A 20,106-nucleotide genomic window follows, 5' to 3' on the forward strand; every position below is an offset into this window, starting at 1 on the left:
TTCCCATTCATATTTTTTTTTAGCACACCAGGGTGACTAAGAGCAAGAAATTTTCCAGCCATGTTTCCTGTTCCACAGAATTATGAATATGAGGAACACAAAGGCCAAATTCCCTAAATCATCCATCACAAGGAGTATAGTTCTGATGTGCAGAACAAAATTGTTGAGCTTCACAAACTAGAAAGTGGTTGTAAGAAAAGAGCTAAAGCATTGAAAATCCCCATTTCCACAATCAGGGCAATAATTAAGAGGTTCCAATCAACTAAAGATGTTACAAATCTGCCTGGAAGAGGACATGTGTCTATATCATCCTAATGCACGCTGAGGAGGAGAGTTTGAGTGGCCAAAGACTCTCCAAGGATCACATTAGTTGAGTCTTGAGGTCAGAAAGCCTATATATATATATATATACATATATATATATATATATATATATATATATATATATATATATATATATATACATACAGTTGGGAGGCTGTACAAATTGTGAATAAAAAAGGAATGCAATAATTTACAAATCTCATAAACTTATATTTTATTCACAATAGAATATAGATAACATATCAAATGTTGAAAGTAAGACATTTTGAAATGTCATGCCAAATATTGGCTCATTTTGGATTTCATGAGAGCTACACATTCCAAAAAAGTTGGGACAGGTAGCAATAAGAGGCCGGAAAAGTTAAATGTACATATAAGGAACAGCTGGAGGACCAATTTGCAACTTATTAGGTCAATTGGCAACATGATTGGGTATAAAAAGAGCCTCTCAGAGTGACAGTGTCTCTCAGAAGTCAAGATGGGAAGAGGATCACCAATTCCCCCAATGCTGCGGCGAAAAGTAGTGGAGCAATATCAGAAAGGAGTTTCTCAGAGAAAAATTGCAAAGAGTTTGAAGTTATCATCATCTACAGTCCATAATATCATCCAAAGATTCAGAGAATCTGGAACAATCTCTGTGCGTAAGGGTCAAGGCCGGAAAACCATACTGGATGCCCGTGATCTTCGGGCCCTTAGACGGCACCGCATCACATACAGGAATGCTACTGTAATGGAAATCACAACATGGGCTCAGGAATACTTCCAGAAAACATTCGCCGTTGCCGGCTAAAACTCTATAGGTCAAAAAAGAAGCCATATCTAAACATGATCCAGAAGCGCAGGCGTTTTCTCTGGGCCAAGGCTCATTTAAAATGGACTGTGGCAAAGTGGAAAACTGTTCTGTGGTCAGACGAATCAAAATTTGAAGTTCTTTTTGGAAAACTGGGATGCCATGTCATCCGGACTAAAGAGGACAAGGACAACCCAAGTTGTTATCAGCGCTCAGTTCAGAAGCCTGCATCTCTGATGGTATGGGGTTGCATGAGTGCGTGTGGCATGGGCAGCTTACACATCTGGAAAAGCACCATCAATGCTGAAAGGTATATCCAAGTTCTAGAACAACATATGCTCCCATCCAGACGTTGTCTCTTTCAGGGAAGACCTTGCATTTTCCAACATGACAATGCCAGACCACATACTGCATCAATTACAACATCATGGCTGCATAGAAGAAGGATCCGGGTACTGAAATGGCCAGCCTGCAGTCCAGATCTTTCACCCATAGAAAACATTTGGCGCATCATAAAGAGGAAGATGCGACAAAGAAGACCTAAGACAGTTGAGCAACTAGAAGCCTGTATTAGACAAGAGTGGGACAACATTCCTATTCCTAAACTTGAGCAACTTGTCTCCTCAGTCCCCAGACGTTTGCAGACTGTTATAAAAAGAAGAGGGGATGCCACACAGTGGTAAACATGGCCTTGTCCCAACTTTTTTGAGATGTGTTGGTGCCATGAAATTTAAAATCAACTTATTTTTCCCTTAAAATGATACATTTTCTCAGTTTAAACATTTGATATGTCATCTATGTTGTATTCTGAATAAAATATTGAAATTTGAAACTTCCACATCATTGCATTCTGTTTTTATTCACAATTTGTACAGTGTCCCAACTTTTTTGGAATTGGGTGTGTGTATATATATACAGTCATGGCCAAAAATATTGGCATCCTTGGTAAATATGATCAAAGAAGGATGTGAAAATTAATCTGTATTGTTAATCCTTTTGATCTTTTATTATTTTTTTAAATTCACAAAAATCTAACCTTTCATTGGATAATAAAAATTTTAAATGGGGGGAAATATCATTATGAAATAAATGTTTTTCTATAATACACATTGGCCACAATTAATGGCACCCTTTTATTCAATACTTTTTGAAACCTCCATTTGCCAGTTTAACAGCTCTAAATCTTCTCCTATAATGCCTGATGAGGTTAGAGAACACCTGACAAGAGAACAGAGACCATTCCTTCATCCAGAATCACTCCAGACCCTTTAGATTCCCAGCTTCATGTTGGTGCTTCTTCTCTTCAGTTCACCACTCATTTTCTACAGGGTTCAGGACAGAGGACTGGAATGGCCATAGCAGAAGCTTGGTTTTGTGCTTAGTGACCCATTTTTGTGTTGTTTTTGAGGTTTGTGTTTGGATTATTGTACGTTTGGAAGATCCAAACATGGCCCATTATAAGATTTCTAACAGAGTCAGTCACTTATTGATTTTTTATCTGTTGGTATTTGAATCCATCTGACCATAGAAGCCAGTGCCATTTGAAGTCCCAGTCGTGTCTGATTACTGAATATGCTGGAGTTTGTTTTTGGATGAGCTAGGAGAATTTTTCTTGAAACCCTCCCAAACCACATGTGGTGATTTAGGTGCTGTTTAACAATTTTTTTTTAGAGATTTTCTGACCCTGAGACTCAACTATTTTCTGCAATTCTCCAGCTGTGGTCCTTGGAGAGACTTTAGCCACTCAAACTCTCCTTCTCACCATGCATTAGGACGATAGACACACGGTCCTCTTCCAGGCAGTTTTGTAACATTTTATGTTGATTGGAAATTCTTAATTATTGCCCTGATGGTGGGAATGGTCATTTTCACTGCTCTAGCTCTTTTCTTAAAGCCACTTCACTAATTTGTGAAGCTCAATTATCTTTTGCTGCACATCAGAAATATATTCTTTGGTTTTTCTCATTGTGATGGATGATTAAGGGAATTTGGGCTTTGTTTTCCCTCCTATTTATTTCTGTGAAACAGGAGCCCATGGCTGGATAATGTCATGCTCATAATCACCCTGGAGTGCTCAAAATTGTGAATATGAATGGGAATATACTTCAGAGAAATTTTACTTATAAGAATTTTTAGGGGTGCCAATAATTGTGTCCAACGTATATTTGAGGGGAAAAAATGTATTTCATAATGATATTTCCCTCCATTTTAAATTCTTATTATCCAGTGAAATTAATGAATGTTAATTTTTCAAATGAAATATCAAAAGGATTAACAATGCGGATTAATTTCCAAAGCCTTTTTTGATCATATTTACCAAGGGTGCCAATAATTCCGACCACTACTGTATATATATATATCAAACAGCCCCTACTGTACATTACCACATTGTTTGGGAGGATTTCAAGAAAAATTCTCCTCACTCATCCAAAAACAAACTCCAGCGTATTCTATAGTCAGATGAAACTAAAATAAGAGCTTTTTGCCAGAAAATCCAACAGATGGGCTTAGGACAAACAGGGATAAAAAAGTACCACATGCCCACGGTTAAATATACTGCTCGATATCTAATGTTGTGGGCCTGTTTTTCTGCCAGAGGTCCTGGACATCTTGTTCAGATGCATGGCATCATAGATTCTATCAAATGCCAACAGATAAAAAAAATGTAAACCTTACTGCCTCTGTTAGAAATCTTATAATGGGCCGTGGTTGGATTTTCCATCAGGACAATGATCCAAAAAAACTCAACACTCAAAATCAACACAAAAATGGGTCACCGTGCACAAAATTAAGCATCTGCCATGGCTGTCCCAGTCCTCTGACCTGAACCCTATAGAAAATTAGTGGGGTGAACTGAAGAGAAGAAGCAACTACATGGAGCTGTGAATCTGAAGGATCTGGAGAGATTCTGTATAAGGGAATTGTCTCTAATCTCTTGTCAGGTGTTCTCCAAACTCTTCAGGCATTAGAGGAGAAAACCCAGAACAGTTATCTTGGGAAAAGGATGTTGCAATAATTGGGTGCCAATAACTGTGGCCAACATGAACTAGAGAAAGCATTTTATTTCACAATGAGACCCCCCACACACACACATACACTTTCAATTGTTTTACTTCAATAATAGGTTAGAATTTTGTGCATTTTTTGAATGAAAGATCAAAAGGATAAACAATGCAGATTTATTTTCACAGCCACCTTTGCTCATATTTACCAAGGGTGCCAATATTAGTGGAGGGCACTGTAAATCAGCATATTAGAGTGATTGCTGCTGAAAAATTAGCAAAAAATCTTAAATGATATATATATATATATATATATATATATATATATCAACCACAGAATAAATGTCAAGGCAAAACTTGCACGTTTCCTCCGTTGCACACTGTATACATCATACTGTCCAGCTCTATTCAACACAATGTTATACTTCTGTGTTAATTAGCCCTCCTCCCGGGCAGGTACGTTTGATCAAAAACTTTGTCTGCATTAAATTCTGCATAAACGATCATATGTAAATGTATTTCAGTGCCTGGGAGGAGGATCTAATTGCAGTGAACACGGCGCCTTGGAACTGGCAGCGTAATTGACAAGAGGTGGACATGCAGTAAAGCGTCCCTCTGAGGATTAGCTCCGACTCTATCTCCAGACAAACACCACTTTCTCCCTTTCAAAGCAAACACGAAAGCTTTAAGCTAACAAGTGAGCCCGCTCTCCTCTTTCAAGCCACGCTAGCCATTCTCTTTTCTGAGGCGAAAATTAATTAATGGTGATTCAGCTTCCTTTTTTTCTCATTACAATACTCGAATATGAATGCTACAGCTAGCAACCATTTTTAGCCGAACACACGCCCATGGTAATGAAACATTTATCCTTTAATCTGGAGAGGAGAGGTCTCTGTGAGTAGCTGAATAGAGCTTGTGATGGATGAGCTGGTAAATAGTTAATTAGACAGAGCACAGGACGACCTTAAATTAGGTGCATGACTAGAGCCTTTGTCTGGACCATAAGTCAGTGTCGTCCCTCCTTTTCTCACCCGTCTCACCATTTTTCTCTTTGTGTGTCTTTGTTTGGTCCTCTCAAGCCACCTTTACATTCTGTTTTTCTCTGCTCGCTGTCACTTTTTTGCTTCCGTTATCACTCGGGCAACCGTGATTCTTCAGACCTTTAACACCACAGATCCATTAGTGACAATCTTTTAGCTTTCTCTTTTAGAAATCAGCACAAATGGAGTGCGAAAGCCACAAGGTTTTGGATTCAGACACTGACAGAAGGTCTTTATGATATAGATTTATTCTTCTGGTTTTAAGCATTGTTGTTAATGCAAATGGAATTAGAGAAAAGCAGCGTTTGAACATTTGTATCTTTCTGGTCAAAACAAAACGTACTTGGGAAGTAAGTAGATAATGGGTGTAACGGAAATATGAAACTAATCTTACAGTTTTGGAACCAATGGAGTTTTTACAACAGTGTTTAAATATGTTTTACAAACCTCACAAGAACATGTCTGGGTTATATGCAGTATCACCCTGTTTGTTTGTTATCTACAGTTATTAGAGTTTGTGGGGAAAGTAATTATTCATGCTGAATTATAATCATGAAAAAAAAATGTAACAATCAAAAATATCCTGATGGACCTAAAAAGGCATGATTTTCATATATATATATATATATATATATATATATATATATATATATATATATACAGGTGCTGGTCATATAATTAGAATATCATCAAAAGTTGATTTATTTCACTAATTCCATTCAAAAGTGAAACTTGTATATTATATTCATTCATTACACACAGACTGATATATTTCAAATGTTTATTTCTTTTAATTTTGATGATTAGAGCTTACAGCTCATGAAAGTCAAAAATCAGTATCTCAAAATATTAGAATATTTACATTTGAGTTTGAATAAATGACCATCCCTACAGTATAAATTCTGGGTATCTCTTGTTCTTTGAAACCACAATAATGGGGAATACTGCTGACTTGGCAATGATCCAGAAGACGAACATTGACACCCTCCACAAAGAGGGTAAGTCACAGAAGGTCATTACTGAAAGGTGTGGCTGTTTACAGAGTGCTGTATCAAAGCATATTAAATGCAAAGTTGACTGGAAGGAAGAATTTGGGTAGGAAAAGGTGCACAAGCAACAGGGATGACCGCAAGCTTGAGAATACAGTCAAGCAAAGCCGATTCAAACACTTGTGAGAGCTTCACAAGGAGAGAACTGAAGCTGGAGTCAGTGCATCAAGAGTCACCACGCTCAGGCGTCTTCAGGAAAAGGGCTACCAAGCCACTTCTGAACCAGAGACAACGTCAGAAGCATCTTAACTGGGCTGTGGAGAAAAGAACTGGACTGTTGCTCAGTGGTCCAAAGTCCTCTTTTCAGATGAAAGTAAATTTTACATTTCATTTGGAAATCAAGGTCCCAGAGTCTGAAGGAAGAGTGGAGAGGCACAGAATCCATGTTGCTTGAAGTCCAGTGTGAAGTTTCCACAGTCAGTGATGATTTTGGCTGCCATGTCATCTGCTCGTGTTGGTCCACTGTGTTTTCTGAAGTCCACAGTCAACGCAGCCATCTACCAGGAACTTTTAGAGCACTTCATGCTTCCTTCTGTTGACAAGCTTTATGGAGATGCTGATTTCATTTTCCAGCAGGACTTGGCACCTGCCCACACTGCCAAAGGTACCAAAAGCTGGTTCAATGACCATAGTGTTACTGTGCTTGATTGGCCAGCAAACTCGCCTGACCTGAGCCCCATAGAGAATATGTGGGGTATTGTCAAGAGGAAGATGAGAGACACCAGACCCAACAATGCAGATGAGCTGAAAGCCACTATCAGAGCAACCTGGGCTCTCATAACACCTGAGCAGTGCCACAGACTGATCGACTCCATGCCACGCCGCATTGCTGCAGTAATTCAGGCAAAAGGAGCCCCAACTAAGTATTGAGTGCTGTACATGCTCATACTTTTCATTTTCATACTTTTCAGTTGGCCAAGATTTCTAAAAATCCTTTCTTTGTATTGGTCTTAAGTAATATTCTAATATTTTGAGATACTGATTTTTGACTTTCATGAGCTGTAAGCTCTAATCATCAAAATTAAAAGAAATAAACATTTGAAATATATCAGTCTGTGTGTAATGAATGAATATAATATATAAGTTTCACTTTTGAATGGAATTAGTGAAATAAATCAACTTTTTGATGATTATAATTATATGACCAGCACCTGTATATATATATATATATATATATATATATATATAATTTTCTTTTTTTTAATTCATTCATTCATTATTGGTGGTGGGGTGAAATGCGACCTGGACATGTTTTCATAAGATGCACTGCGATAAATTAATGTGGACCTCAAGGGTGCGAGGGAGATAAGGCACCATCAAACACAGTATTTACATTAGGCTATCCTTGCTAAAGAACTGACTCTTGTTTGGATCTGAGACTAGAATATGTTTCAGATTTATAGATAAACAAGCACACTTGAGATATCACACAAAACCGTAGCGTATCACACTGATATTGATTGTTCCTCTGTTAACTGATACTGTTGAATTAGACTGAGAATTTAATCAAATGTGGACAAAGGGTGCATGTAAGAACTGTGTTTATCTTTTTGCTTCTATCTTTCTGGCTTTAATGAGTAAATCTCTATTGGTGGGGAACAAAACATTCTCCAAAAGCTTTGGAGAAACGGGCCTTTATAAACAACAAAATACTTGTTCCCTTTAACACAGCTTCTTAATAAAAATTCAGAAGTGCAAGCGTTGCTCATCTTAGACATTTTTTTTTTCCTTTGAGAAAAGAAAAATCAATGGGTAAGAATCAGACAGATCGACAGACAGAGAGAGACAGACGGATGGCTAGACAGAGAAACAAAGGCACAAAGTGAATGGTTGATATACCCATCAGAGAAAAAAAATAACACTGTAATAAAATGAAACAACAAAGTGTGAAACAGAATAGAAGACAAAAGATCTTGTTTTTCATCATAAGTATAGTTTGAAACAAGCAATGTATCTACATTAGGAGTCAGGCCTGGGCGGAAAAAAATATATTTAGACCATCATTTGTCTGATTGGAAAAGACAGAAGTGTGGCAGAAGAGAAAGCAATGTCTGACAGTGAGAAACTGCATGGATGTGTCACTGCATCCAAGCAAATGACTTACACACGATTACAGGGATCTCCACCTTGATAGAACAAATGGCATTATTGCTATGGGTGATTTTTCCCACACTGTGCACATAGTGACGGCTGTTTATGGGAGAGAATGAGGTGAACTCAATGCAGATGTTCTGGTGCATGATAGTTGTCTGGGTCATTCCAGATTCATCAGTCTAGACATAGACAGAATGAAAAATCAAAGTCATAATAAACAGTGAGAGAAAGTTTAACTACAGTTTAAAAATTTGTAAAGACAACCACAGTACTTGCAAAACTCACTGCAGCAATTCCAGGCTGTTTTGGTTGTTTATTATGATTGCTAGATTGTTATGGGTGGTTGCTAAATGCTTGTCATTATGTTTTGTGAGGTTAACAGCGCTGATATTGTTGTTGCTAGGATGTTCTGGATGGTTGCTGTGTAGTTGTTAGGGTATTCTGGCTGGTTATTAGTGCTGCTATGCTGTTACTAGGGTCTTCAAGGTGATTGTTTGTGTTGTTAGGGTGTTTTGGGTGGTTGATGGAGATGTTGTGCTGTTGCTAGGGTGTTCTGGGTGGTTGCTGAGCAGTTATTAGGGTGTTTTGGGTGGTTGCTAAGATGTTGTTATGGAGGTTTGTGTAGATGATAGAGATGATGTGTTGTTGCTATGGTTTTCTGCGTGGTGATTGCTAGTGCTGCTATGCTGTTGCTAAGGTGTTCTGTGTGGTTGCTGTGTAGTTGTTAGTGTATTCTTGGTAGTTGTTAGTCTTTCTATACTGTTGCTAGGATGTTTTGGGTGGTTGCTAAGGGGTTGTTGTGGAGTTTTGTGTACTTGAGAGATATTGTGTGGTTGCTATGGTTTTTTGGGTGGTTGCTAAGTGGTTGTTAGGGTATTCTAGGTTATTGTTATTGTTGTTTGGGTGGTTGAGCTGCTATACTTTTGCTAGGATTCTACATATATGTTGCTATATTCAGGGTGGTTGTTAGTTTTGCTATGCTGTTGCTAGGGTGTTGTTTGCCGATGCTAATTGATTGTTAGGTCGTTTTCGGTGGTTGCTAGTGAATTTTTATGGAGTTTTGTGTAGATGGTAGAGTTGTTGTGTTGTTATTAGGGTATTCTTGGTGGTTGCTAGGTAATTGTTAGGGTGAGTGGTTGCTAAGGGATTGTTATTGAGTTAAGTGTAGATGATAGAGATGTTGTGTTGTTGCTAGGGTTTTGTGGTAGTTAGTGTATCCTGGGTGATTTTTAATGTCTGTACACTGTTGCTAGGGTGCTCTGGGTGGTCCCTAGGTAGATGTTGCTATATTCTGGGTGGTTGTTAATGTTGGTATGTTGTTGCTAGGGTGTTGTTGGTGGTTGATGGAGATGTTATGTTGGTACCCTGTTGCTAGGGTGTTGTTGGTGGTTGCTAGGTAGTGGTTAGGCAAATCTGAGTGGCTGTTAATGCTGCTATGCTGTTGCTGGGATGTTTTGAATGGTTGCTTTCTAGAGCCAATAAAAGCAACCCACCGGATGAATATTCAGCGCAGAACAGTCATCTAGAAAGCTGTCTTTGGCTAAACAGAGAATGTGCAGTGGAGAAGCTGCCTATACTATCACCAGCCTTGAATCCAGAGAAGCCTTGACAGCGTACAGACTCAGATACAGACAGAGCCGGACAGCCTGTGCTCTTTTCTGCACACAAAATGAGGCATACACAGAGCTAGACTCCCTGACCTTATGCCCTAACCTCACACAAATTAAAGACACAATGTTTCCCGGTTTGTAAAGAACCTCAGAAAAAAGAAAAAAAAAAATGTCTGTGAGATTTGAATGTGAAATCTGGCTTACAGAGAAAAGGGCAACCAGCAGGACACAAATGTCATGCTGAAAGTGACCCGCATATTAGATAAAATACACTTTGATTCATAGTTCTGACCTGGTTTGCAAAATAAACTAATAGACTCACTGTACTTTATGGACATGAAGTTGCTCTTTCATTTGTAAGACTTAATGGAGTTCAAGTATCAGCTTTGTCTCCTAAAATCCCTTAAAATAAATGCAAATGAGTCTATTTGCATACCGTAAGAGTGTGGAGCTATAAAACAATTTGGACGATGTAGCTCAGAAAATTTGGCCTTTAAAGTATTGAATGAGAAACATTTGAATTCATACTGAGATGTCAGGCTTTGATTGCAGACTTAAGCAGTTTATTATTACAGTACAAGTCCCTGTTTTGTTATTCCAAAAAACACAGTCAAATCTTAAGAGAGTGAAACAGAAAATGGGCAAGACAGACACTTTTGAGCGAAGAAACCAAACACAGCTCATTTACAAAAGTACCATTAAGCCAAAGATAAACATGACAAACATCTGATAAATGAAGCGCTGGCATGTTTTATTCCATTAACGAAGTCTCTAAACACACCATCAGATGTGACTTCATAAATCCTTTTTAATGAAACGCACACATGCACATACATACGCACGGACACGAAAAAGCAAGATAATTGCAGCGTTGAAAAACATCACGTAGACTTCCAGTAATTAGGAGATTATATCCACATAGCCAGCGAGGGGAGGTGAAATCGCTCGGCTCTTCTCAGACCTCTAATGGGGTCAAAAACAGCTCGATAAATCCAGCGCTTGGCTTTCAAATCCACTGCGAGCAGGGTGAAAGGGGGAGATGTAGGGGCAGGTGAGGTGCTCGATAAAGTCACGGATGTTAAAGTCAACATGAAATCAGAATTGACCACATTGACTTTCTTATTACATTTTGCTGATGTTATTTTGAATGTTTGATCAGGGCATGCTTTTTCAATGAATGTGTGCAGACAAAATGAGACATGATTAATGGCACACTGCAAAAACAGTTTAATGTGTGTGTGTGTGTGTGTTTGTGTGTGTGTGTGATCATTTAAATCTATCTATCTATCTATCTATCTATCTATCTATCTATCTATCTATTGTTTTAATTTATATTAGTATATATTAGAATTCTCATATTATATATATGCATGTGTCTTAGAAAGTTTTTAAAAATAAATAAAATTAATTAATTAATAAAAGTAAAATAAAATCAGTATGTGTGTATGTACGTACGTACGTATGTATGTGTGTGTGTATATATATATATATATATTATATAAATATATATTTTTAATATTAGTATTAGTATTTTAGTATGTGTGTACATATGCCTTAAACTATTCTTAAATTACATATTTGTTAGTATTAGTAAATTTTAGTATTTTAGTATATACAGTATTAACATTGCATATTGCTATTTTAGAATATGTATATATTTAATAATAATAACAATAATTTGCTTTGTTTATTAGTATGTTAATCATATTAAATCATTTATATATTAAATGCTCTGCTGTGTGTCATTCTTTTCTTTAAAAAAAAAAAAAAAAATCAATTCCTGCCCTGCATATTTTATTGAATATCCTGTTTCACTTATCACATTATAGAAGTATGGGTTGCACATTTTTCTTGAAGGTCTCAGGTGTTTGTTTGCGTGGCCATTTTCAAGACAGTAATCAACGGGGTTTGGGTGTGGTAGGTGCAGATTATTGTTGTATATATTTCAGAACATGGCAAATGAAATGTGAGGTGGAATGTCTATGATAATGTTTTCTCCAATCGCTCACGTCTCACGAGGGCAGGCGAGAGGTGGCGGCAGGACAGGATATGGATCTGTCTCTGAAAACTTGGCTTAGGTACAGTATTATGGATTTTCCAACAGTAAATGACATTGTTTGTCCACACATCACAAAAAGAAGTTGGTCCAATGATTTGAGCTTTACAATGTGCTTATGTTTGTTTATTTAGTGTGTGTTTTTGAGCTTGAAGGTCATCCGTTCTTCTAAATGTACTGACAAAAGCAAGGGTACGCCACCGTCGTTTAATTTTCTGTTTAGTTGTCTGTTCAGGTCTCAAGGAAACAGAATTATTTCAATAATCAACAATAGAGAACGAGAGACATGTCCACTGTTAACACCTCCTTTTCCGCGTGCGAACAATCTGCCATTGTTATTCAAAGTAGAATTATTTTACAAGGAATCCATTTAATTATCGTCATGTCTAAATAGCTTTGTGGATGGATTTTATATATTTATTTATTTTTTAAATAGCAGCATAATTTCTTAGGCAGCTATTATTATTTAACAACTTCAGCCTGGGCCAACAGATAAAGTGCCACCTTCCAGAGGAAGATCAATTATTGTATTGTTGTACCAGTTGCAATACCTGCTACATTTTGGAAGACTAAATCTTTATCATAAATATCCCAACTTTATGTCCCAAATTTTCGTGAATGTTTAATGAATGTGCATTACATTATAAGTGGTCTAGAGCATTTTCTTTGGAACTGTGGTGATGAGGAAAGATATTTCAGTCACTTCTGAGATGTTTACGCTTTAGTCATTTCATGCATCTTGATCAGTCACATTTCTTTCTGATTAGATTTGCATATTTCATTTAGACTTGGTCACATTAGCCAGATTGCTGTGTGTCTTGACTGCATCTTGAATGGCTTTACCCTTGACATTTGAATGACTCGGTAATAGTTTTTTTTTTTTTTATTGCATAAATGCCCCCTTTCTAATCCCATTCCCCAATCATTATATTGCACATTTTGACATTTTTTTAACTGTTTTTTTTAACCATGTTTGAAAATGTTGTTTCTTGCTTTAAGCAGTCTTATTTCAGTGCAATTTATATGCTATTATATTATTTTTAATATAATAAGATTTTATTTTTGTTTTCTGTTTTCACATTAATTGTACATTTTCAGTAATTTTGTTGTGTTTTGTCATTTTTATTAGTTTTTATTTAAATATGTCTATAGTTTAAAATTTTATTTTTTAGCTTTAGTTGTTTTAGTACAAGTTAAACCAAATGAAATGAGAAATGCTGCCTTTAGCAAATACATGAAATATAATATTTTTATTAATATTTTTTTTCTTATTAATTATATTTTAGTTCATGTTTATTCTATTACAAGTAATGATATTTTATGGTTTTAGTTATCTATATTAACCCATACTTGTAGTTATAATAATAATAATAATAGTAGTAGTAGTAGTAGTTTAATTTATATAGCATAGCTCTTTCCATATCTCAAGGACTCTTTACAACTAATATACAGCAGGGGAATTTAAGATAAATTGAATAGCATTACATAAACACCAGCAAACAGCAATATATACAACACAGAAACAATTAGAAGTTACACATTTTTGTCAGTTAAAACAAGCAAGATACTGACGAGACGTCTGTAGCATCGTTTAATGTCTTTCAATTGTTTACTCATAAGCATTGTCTAAATGGGTTCTGCCAATAAAAGTTAATATTTAATTATAGCCGTGTGATGTTTAATTGACAGGTTTGTGTTGTTGGCAAGGTTTAAACAGCTTGGTGCAGCACAACAGGGCCGCATCCCACTGCGTTTTTAAAAGACTGAGGGCCACAGACACATGAGGCCGTGAACACCTGGGCACCTTAAACAGGTGAACATACACCCGCACTTACACACACACACACCTCCTCTCCCTGGAGACCTTGCTACAGAGAAAAATGGAGAGAAAATGAGGTGAGAGATATTGTATATGCAAACAAGAACACCTACGACTGTGAAGCTCAGATGTTCTTAGTCATCACACATTTACTTTTTTTCCAGGCTCCCTCTGTTCTCCATAGTTTATTTTTCTGGCTGTTCATCCTCATATGAGGTGTGTAAAAAAAAATCAATAGTACCTTTTTTTCTTTATGGTGACCATTTTCTCAAGCACTGCAGATAAATATATAGATAGATAGATAGATAGATAGATAGATAGATAGATAGATAGATAGATAGATAGATGATTAATCACATGTTGTAGATGATAAATTATACTTGCATTTCCTAGTAATTTGCCATTTTCACCAAATTTGTCAGGAAATCTCATTCCTATCCAGCCATTTGCTGTTCTATTTAAATCGTTATCAATTAGCAGCAGATCAGGCCTTCCTTCATGACTAATTAAAGCAATTAGAGAAAGCTTGAACTAATGCATTTTATACAGATAGCAGCACCAAAGCGACTCATTTCGCTCACAGGTCAAGAGCAGAGTAATTAACTGGCGATTACACCCTCAGCCTAGTGTGCTTCAGAGGAAACGGGCAGGGAGTGAGTGTGTGTGTGTGTGTGTGTGTTGATGCCAACATGCATGCTGGTGGAGTATTGGATTTGTGTTTCGGTGTATTCAGGCATATAGGGTGCGTGATCCAATCTTGACCTCTGAAGTGAGAAATTACATTTTTTCAGTTTTCCTTGATATTACAGAAACATTTTATGGGAATGTCTTGCTGTCATAGCATTGTAACCTGCTCTAAAATGGCGTTATAATTTTTAGGGATTATTCACTAAAAAAATGACAATTCTGTCATCATTCACTCACCCTAAACTTTACTCTCTCAGTTTTTTTTTTGTTTTTTTTTTTCGGTCTATAACACAAATGTTTCAGAATCTTTCCTTTTGTGTTCCACAAACAAAAGAAAGTCATACAGGTTTCGAACGATGTAATGATGAGTTTATGATGACAAAATGTTCATGTTTGGGTGAGCATATGCCTAAAAATTGTGCTATCGTCTAAAATAAAATGGTAAAAAAAAAAAGGAAGAAATCTTAATTTTTAGTACTAATTAATTAATTAATTAATTTATTGATTCTTTATTTGAGTTGGAACCTGAGTGGAATGATGATTTATACCACATAATAGTAAAAAAAACAAAAACAACAAAAAACAAATCAAGTCCAACAAATTCTAAATTAAAAGGAAAAAAGATCAAATTAGAGTAAGTACCTTTCATTTCTGAAGTGTTTAGTTCAGTAAAAATGTATAATTACTAAAAAGCTATTTAATATATGGTTTAAATCACTTTTCATTGAATTTCCAGCACAGACATCATGATATATAAAGTTATGCATACTGTGATCTTGGTCATTACCACTCATGCTGACCAACCAGTCTAAAATACTTAAAGCCACTGCGATGAGAAGTAAAATTGAATGTGTGAACCCCAGGGAGTGCTGGATTCATCTCATGTCTTAGAAATAGACTGTCAGATATTGATGCCGCACATGCTTTTGTCGTGTTAAATGTTGAGATGCTGTGCCCCGACACGTTGAGGTTTTCTTCTGGGATTTCTCGACACACACTGATCTCTTCGTGTCAAACTGTTCATCAGGAGGGAGCAATACAGAGGCACAGCGATAAACAAGCAGATCTGATAAGACAGGATTAGTAAATGCACACAGAAGCTTTTTTCCAAGCACTTGTCTTCTTATCTAGACAGCATTTTTAGGCATGCTGCTGACATGAAGACTGTTCCAAATGGTAGATTCTGGGTTCGTGCAAAATTCAGAATTGAAGAATTGGCTCCTGTTGAATTACTAAGTATGAATTTGAATTGAATTGCAAAGACATATAGAGAACTGCAACGTAAAGGAATTTGACACAGGTAATGCTTTTTGGGAAGTTTTGTGTACTTTCTCCCTGGTCCACAAAAGTTATCAAATACAAACTAAATAACATTTATATAGGTGTAAGTTCAAACATCTTTCTTTACAAACTAGGTCAGTTTCAGTTTCTTCCTTGCAAATTCTACTTATTGCATTGCAATTCAAATCTCCGTTCTGTATTCTGTTTGTAATTCAAATTGAAATCACATTGAGGAATTAGAATTGGTGCAGAACAAATTCTAAGATATAGGTGTATGTATACTTTATGCAGAACAGGGTTTCTTGAACTGGTGTTTGCAAGTTAATAAAAAGCTAAGGTCGCACTTTAGTTTAGGGCAAATTATCACTATTAACTAACTGTTAACTACGGCTTATGCCTTTGTAAACTCCTAATTTGCTGCTTATTAATAGTCAGTAAGGTAGTTATTAAATTCATGTATGTTGTAGGATGAAGGGATCTAAAATATGGTCAAGCAAAATAAGCCATTAATATGTGCTTTATAAGTACTAATAAACAGCCAATATGCTAGTAATATGCATGCTAATAAGCAACTAGTTAATAGTGAGAATTGGTATGAATGGGATGTACAGTATACTAATTAATTAAATCATAAAAAAATCTAAAATTTAAATATATATATATATATATATATATTTATTTATTTTTAATTATAAGTAAAATAATTAAATAAAAACATAAATGTCACATTTAAATAAATAAATACATACATTTAGGTTAATAAATATTCTTAAATATATAAAAATATACAGTGCCCTTAGCCCTTAGGTGAGAGAAATCTAAACCATTATATTCCAAATCAAAATTGTACAATATTATGGTTAGTAGACAATTGCATTGGTAGTTTAGTAGCATGCCAACGTCAAACTCTATTGAAATCAATTGTGAGTGGAGTCTCTTGTGGGCATTGCGTGAGGAGTATATGCGGCGTGCTGATTCTCTGCCTAGAGCGATCCAAATCACTTGCTTATGAGGTTTCTTTTCAGTTAGGATGCAGACAGCGAGGCAACTCACAAATTTTGGAATAGATCAAGAGTGTCAGAAAGAGAGATAGAGAAGAAATGAGCGATTGTGTTTGAAACGAAACGGGTAGAAAGAAAGGGTGGAGGAGAACGGGATGTCAGGAAGCTGATCAAAGACCGTAGCAGTGTGAATATTCATGCATGTCTTGTTAAAGTCCAGTACATGTTGACCTGTTTGCCAGGGTAGTGCAGAAATCTGGCTCCGGGGTTTATTTTCAGATATCTCATGGCCATTAAGAAGTAATGGGGCTTAAGACGGTAAACCATCACATCACACACCGACCCGAGTGACACGCAAGGACAGGAAGATGGACGAATCTAAGCAGGCAGGCAGAAAGAGAGGCGCCTCTGTTGAAAAAGTCGAGTGCAAGGGTAAATAAATAAAGGAGGAGAATACCCACATGATGGATGAATCGAGAGAGTGACTGGTTTCATGTTCGCGTCTTGACGGAGCTGACGAGGCAGGATCGCCTTATTTGGTATTCCACTCAGGAAGAGAAAAGCCAGGGATTCTACGGCCAACTCGACTCATCTTCAAAGAGATATTAACATAGCGCTGGATCCCTTTTATCTCTCCTCTAATTTCAAGGATGCCAGCTGAAATTAAAACACAGCGAAAGTGAAACAAGACTAAAAATATATGGAGAGAGAGAGAGAGAGAGAGAGTAGGAAAACAGGTTGAGGGCAGGCAGCCCATGGTGCACAGGAAACAAACGTGCTTTTAATGAGGTCTGCTTTATTACGACCCCGCCACAGTCAGAGTGGAAACGGCAGGTGGGATTCGGCATTAGCGGGATCGCGGTCCGCACCGGATGGAGATCGGGGTGGATTATGTTCATTAAGAGTTCAGAGCGCAGGAGTTACTCAGTGCTAAAGTACGCCAGAGAGAAGAAATGATGTGACATAACAGAAGTCAGTGTAGTTGCAGCCTCGGATGGGAGTCACAGTCCATGTCATGTATATAGAGTTCAGGAAGTAAAAATCCCTATTCGTTTTCTCCAATGAGACATTTGGTGTTAAACAATTCTGTAGAAACCACTAGCAATTCTGTATAATGAGATCTCATGTTAGTTGATGGTATATGCTTCTGTTAAAAAAAAAAAAAAACACGTCAGTGTAATTTCAACTTCATTTGTTAAAAATTAAGTAAAGATCATGTCCCATAAAGATATTTTGTAAATTTCCTTCCGTAAATATATCAAAACTTAACTGTTGATTAGTAATATGCATTGCTAAGGACTTCATTTGGAAAATTTTAAAGGAGATTTTCTCAATATTTTGATTATTTTGCACCCTCAGATTCCAGATTTTCAAATAGCTGTATCTCGGCCAAATATTGTCCTATACTAATAAATACATTAATAGAAAGCTTATTTATCCAATTTCAAAACACTGATCCTTGTGACTGGTTTTGTGGTCCAGGGTCACATATATACACTGTAAAAAATGAAAAGTTGACTTAAATTAAAATTTCAAGGCAACTTTCTGCACAGCTTTTTTGAGTTTATTCAACTTTGGACCAAGTTGTTCACTCAACCCAAGTCACATGCCTCTTCTTTGTTCAGCTAACACAGTTTTGTTAGTTAAAAAGACTTGCAATGCTTTTCCAATGTGTCCCAAATTATGTTCTGTGAACTTTTTTACTTGTTTACAAATGGCAAACATTAATGGATAAGTTAATCTAATAAGCAGGCAATATTGTCTTTGTTTGTAAGACAACTTACAAGACCAAGATATCCAGAAAACAGACAAAAGTGGTTGAACATACTCTAGGCCTCAAAACTAGACACTAACCTCAAGAACAGTGGCAATCAACAAATGTTAAAAAGATGAGCCCTTTACATCACAGTACAACAAATAACTAACAATAATGATAAAACAACAACAAAAAAGTTTAAATGAAATCAGCAAACAGCAAAACAATAATCCTATAACAGTAACTGCATAATTTATTCATGCTGCAATGCATGCTGGGAGCTCACAAAGCCTTAACATTTCAACAATATGAAATTCTTTGTTCAGACAACTGTTTTTGACTAGTTGGGACAACATTTGGTGTAATTTTGTTGGTCTGACAAGGGTTTTTATGTAGTTTCAAGAAAATAGCATTTTGTAGTATATGAGACTCAAAAGGTTTTGTAAACTGGAAAATGTGCAGTTGCATTTTTTTACAGTGTATCAGGGGCATTTCCTCCGAGGAGGCAAAATATTGGATGAGAAAAACATTCATAGTACAAAAATAAAACAACACCAATATTACACAATATAAAAAGTGTATAAATCACTTGTTTTTCTAAGGAAACATTTTCCAACAGTGACACCAGCAGGTAAAGTTGGGACAGTGGGAGTCGTGTCTGTCTCTCCTCCCCTGAGCCCACTGAGTTTTAACAGACCCCTTAAAGCGTGCAGCGAGTTTGCTGGGGGTAATTGAGAATGAATGGGGGAAAGTCACGTGAGAGGAGGCAATGCCTCCATCGCAACATGATTGAATATGATTGGTTATGTTTGGAGTGATTGATTCGTGAGATAAATTCCACCTCTTGTGTTCGTGCACGTTCGTTCGTTTTTTTTTTTTTTTTGTTTTTGTTTGTATTTACTTTTTCCGATAGTGCAAGTAATGTTTATGTGACTGGGGCATAAATTTACATTTGATTAACACACACACACACACACACACAGACACACACACACACGCACTTTAGTACTTTATTTTTTTTAACTTGCAAGATATGGAATGACTCTAAACTGACTTTGCTAAATTGCATTGCTATTTTTAAATATTTTAAAATGCTTCATTGGCTTTTCATGAAACATTGTATACTTTTATAAACCTTTATTCTTTTTCTTTTTTATTTATTTATTTTTTGCTTCAAATAAGAGTTTACAACTGTTGTGGTTCATCTCAGAAGTGTTTGATTTGGCTCATGACCATGACTTAGAATTAATTTATTCTTCTAATTTATGTTAAAAAAAAAAAAAGAAAAAGAAAAAGACTGCTACAAAAGTGGGCCATCACTGTTGCGCTCTATTGCCCAAAAACTGGCAAGTACAAGCTAAAATTGCCAGCTTCACTCAAGCTTTTGAGCACATGAGAGACCTGCCTAGTTACTGGATTCAGCGCAGTCTGTGATGTCAAATCTTTTCAAAGACACTTTTAAAAAGAGGTTTGTTTGTAGTAGACGGAGCTCATTAAATAGATGCAGAACTGTTTGCAGAAAGTGTGTTTGATCAGAATTTCTTAGTATGATTATTTTGCATATGTATGCAGCATATATCGTTGTACTACTGGATAT

The 20,106-nt window shown here is 36.4% G+C and overlaps 1 protein-coding gene across 3 annotated transcripts in view; it reads left to right on the forward strand.

Annotated features, from left to right (window-relative positions):
- The window catches only part of rtn4r (reticulon 4 receptor), an 88,878-nt gene that overhangs the window by 10,165 nt on the left and 58,607 nt on the right, over positions 1-20,106 (forward strand). The window contains exon 1 of one of the 3 annotated variants that reach the window (XM_058774644.1): positions 11,934-11,987. The exons of 1 other annotated variant lie outside the window; for it this stretch is intronic. The gene's annotated coding sequence lies outside the window, so the exon portion shown is untranslated. Of the gene's footprint in view, positions 1-11,933; positions 11,988-13,760; positions 13,779-20,106 lie in introns of those variants that run through there. One more of the 3 variants, XM_058774647.1, reaches the window with a different exon arrangement.

The sequence above is a fragment of the Onychostoma macrolepis genome, chromosome 05, assembly GCF_012432095.1.
Source record: "Onychostoma macrolepis isolate SWU-2019 chromosome 05, ASM1243209v1, whole genome shotgun sequence".
Lineage (NCBI taxonomy): Eukaryota > Metazoa > Chordata > Actinopteri > Cypriniformes > Cyprinidae > Onychostoma > Onychostoma macrolepis.